We start from the raw sequence: 4,132 nt of genomic DNA, 5'->3' as shown, positions 1-4,132 counted from the left end.
TATTACATAAAGTTTGGTGTTGTTGTTGCTGTTGTTTTGGGGGGTTTGGGTTTTTTTTTTTTTTGTCGTTGTTGTGTTTAGAATATTTTATACGATCTCTTCTATAAATACAGTATAGTTAGCTTGGTATACATCTATCCTTATATTTTGTGACATAGTTCAATAACTCTGAGAAAATGTGATTCGATAATTAACCAGTACCACTGGCCCGCAACGCAATCATTTTAGCATTCACATTATCACGCAAAACAATCTTTACTGCTTATACACTTCGCCATATTGATTTATCCACACATATGGCGGCAAATAGAAAAAAAGACACTTGATTAGAATACTCGAATATCCCACAAAAACCGCAACATGCGTTGTTTCCCCTCGAGAAGGAAATCAATTTAATCTCACCGTTGCATTGTCTACGTGTCAACATCGTTTGTTTCACCGAGACCAAAATCGATGATTCATCTTTACGCAAACTTATGGAATTGCGGGTTTCAGTAAATTGGCATGCTTGTAGTCCACATACAAACTTGAATTATTTCATAAAAGAACAACAAAAAAAAACCAATGTAAAATAGAAACTTACTGCGACAATAAAATAACGCACAATCACTCTGCAAAGCAGTTACTTGTGTGGAACTCTTGTTTGATAAATTATATTTCGTTTCGAATATACATATGCTCAGCAAAATGGTTTTGAACAGCTATATGATTACGTTTTCAATCGAGTGGGCAATTATCCATTTGATACGCAAGCTCTAACATATCATATCAAGTTGTCTTTTTTTTTTTTTTGGTCCAAGAAAATTTTTCTTATAATAAAGAATACGAAGAGAGCAGCATGTTTGGATATTATAAGAAAATAATTAAATTTGCAAAGCGAAAATGAACGGAGGAAAAAGAAAACTGAAATAGACCTAGACATAAACACTGCTGACTGTTCTGTTGTTGTTGTTGTTGTTTTTATTAGAAAACTTGAGGAAAACGAAGTACTGCCTTAACCATATCTTTCACACGCACAAACAACCCACATCCACACACCCATTACACACAAACGCGCACACACATGATTTCTCTCTCCCTTTTTCTTCTCTCTTTCCTTTCTTTATCTATCTATCTATCTATCTATCTATCTATCTATCTATCTATCAATATCATCCATCCATCCATCCATCTATGTATGTATGTATGTATGTATGTATCTATCTATCTATCTATCTCTTATCTATTCATCTTGCTAGCTATTCCCTACTCTCTCTCTCCCTGTCTCTCTCTCTCTCTCTCTCATTTTATTATCACCTTCCCTGCACTTCCGCATTGTATCAAAGTAGCCTCGGGGATAAAGCGAGAGTATACAGGCTGGTCAGAGCAATATTAAAGGTACTGTTTACCATTGGGAGCAGTGACTTAAAAAAGGTTCGAGTTATCACATTTTGATGCATATGTGTAGGTCAATTGCATCACAAAACATCCTACCATATACGCAATAAAGCCGAGATCTAACTATTTCTCTCAATAAACCATAACTGTAGACGGGTTTTTCTTGAAACAATTCTATTAGAACTATTGTTCACATTTTGAATATTCAAATTTATATTATTAACATTAATTTTACTGACTAACATTTTTACATTGGTTGTTTCTATTCCTAATTCACTTATTAGAACTAACTTATTTTAAAGCATTAAAGCTGGGTTTTTGTTTCAGTTGCAGACGGTAAATAATGCCTTTAAAGAGACTTCATATACCGTCCAGAGGAACCGTAATCATAAAACGCCGAGATTGCAATATTTGAAATGAAGTCAGAGACGCTTGGGGGCAAAATTCCCCCCCCCCCCCCCCCATCTGACGACGGAACGCCTCCTTCGAATCTAACAATATCAGGGCCCTGTTTCATAAAGCTCTTCGTAAAGTTATTACGCATGACTTTACGAACGACTTAAATATGGCAGGCCAAGTGGGTTTCCTAATCATTGTTAATTTCAATGGCTAAAGTTGAAATTTAAAGATGATAATGATTATTCTTAACGTTAACACACATTTTTAGTCAAAAGTGTATTTTTGTACCAATGTAGAAAAAAAATATTTACATTCAGTTGTACTTTGCTAAAACGTAAGGGTAAAAATGGGCACACATATTGGCACTTCATATTCCAGGCGTCCGTATAGTCATGCGTAACTTTACAAACAGCTTTATGAAATAGGGCCCTGTACTGATCACCACAAAGACCACTAAGGATTAAAATGAGCCCTGATCAATCTTGATTCAAACTTTAGATTCTCCCTGCCACAATGGAACTTTGATTCATGATGAGGTATACTATCACGACTATTGGAGCTTGGGATTTGTCTGACGTTATCAAAGTCGCTTCAACGTCAATTGTTTCTGACCCATAATCACACATAAACACGTAAACAAAAAATAAGCATACTACATACATACATACATACATACATACATACATACATACATACACACACACACACATATATATAATACATGTTCATAATAACATATATACATACCAAGGTGTGAATATAATGTGTATTACATATACGCATATATGTATCTATTTGTATTTATGCATATCATAATATATTCAATTCAATTCAAATGATTTTATTTTCATATACAGTAATACAAAGCAATATACATAACGCTTACAGGAGTACCTACATAATATTTTAAGGAACTTTGAAACACGTAAGTTTCAACAAGCATGGATACAATGTTATAATAATATCAACTTTGGTTTTTAGAAAAATAAACAAGTAAGCAATGCAATCTTATTTGGTAACTCTGTGGAAAAGAGGAATTCACAAGAAAAGCATAGCTTGTAAAATTTGTGAATTACTCTATAGGAGATTAGGGCATCTCAAGATCCGTCATATATTAGTGTATCATGTGAAATGAAACATACACATAGACGTATAGTTTACTGCCTGCCAGCAGGTTACCCTGTGAGCTTACGCTCCACGAGCTTAACACGTTTTGACTCTTACAACATTTAGTTGGCATGGTTGGTAAGGGTTTGTTAAGTATGTACCGCTGCTGTATCGTGACTATTATTCAATTTGTCTCTCCATGCGGTAATCACTGCAAATGTCAGGAGTTCATAATCTGAAGCAGAACTCAGACTTCACAAAACGATTGCCTTTGATGGGGAGATGAGGTGAACAATGGATCGAAATGTTGGGGAAAAAGACAATAATAACAACAAATAAAACAAACATCAAAACAAAATCAGTGTCAACTTCATACGAGAGGCGTGAATCTAATAAGATCTCGCGCTTTTGAGCAATCTTGTTAAGCGAGAACAAGAAGATCTCATATATTTTGCATAGAGTGCGTAGCAATACTCGGACGTACTTAGTATCTAATTGTTTGATTGCCGACGTGACGGCCCATTAATGTACTCGCACGCCCTAGTCGTTTAGCTTGTAAACCTTCGAGGTAAATTATATTTATTTTGTCCATCTTATACCCTGATTGTTTACGTGTACCGTCTTTCAGACACAAAAACATACATATTACATACAACACATTATACTCACGTAATGCCGCAAGTCTTACTCACAAATGAAGTCTAATGCATGACAAATGAATTGAATTTACTTGGAGTGAGGTTGACTTGAAATTGAGACGAGCATTCCCCCGATTCATTACATTTTTGTGTGTGCAATTTGGAGACAGGCGCTAAAAACGAACGTGTATGAAGAAAATGTATGTTCGGAGAAAAACCAAAGGATTTTATATAGGACAACACCATCATGTGTTAACTTTGATTAAAAGAGTAAAGTCAAACTTTCAAAAGGGTATAAACTAAAAAAAAAAATATAGATAAACATAAATAAACACAGAAAAAAAAAGTTCCAGACGTTTGAAAATCACAAATCAGAAGAAGTGGTTATATCATGGGTAACAAATTTCTGTTCATTATACGTCAAGACATTATAGAATCATTGTTGTCACTATTCCAGCAAGTATGTACCCCTCCAAATTTTCCATTACAAAATAACTGTTGCTTAGAACAATTTCATGTGATGAATTATTATAACATCATCTCCTTTGATTCTTATAAAGTCGTATAAGGAATGAAAAAGTATAAGTATGAAAAAGGAGATGTTTTATGTC

Source organism: Diadema setosum, chromosome 10, assembly GCF_964275005.1.
Source record: "Diadema setosum chromosome 10, eeDiaSeto1, whole genome shotgun sequence".
Taxonomy (NCBI): domain Eukaryota; kingdom Metazoa; phylum Echinodermata; class Echinoidea; order Diadematoida; family Diadematidae; genus Diadema; species Diadema setosum.
This window is presented reverse-complemented; position numbering follows the sequence as displayed.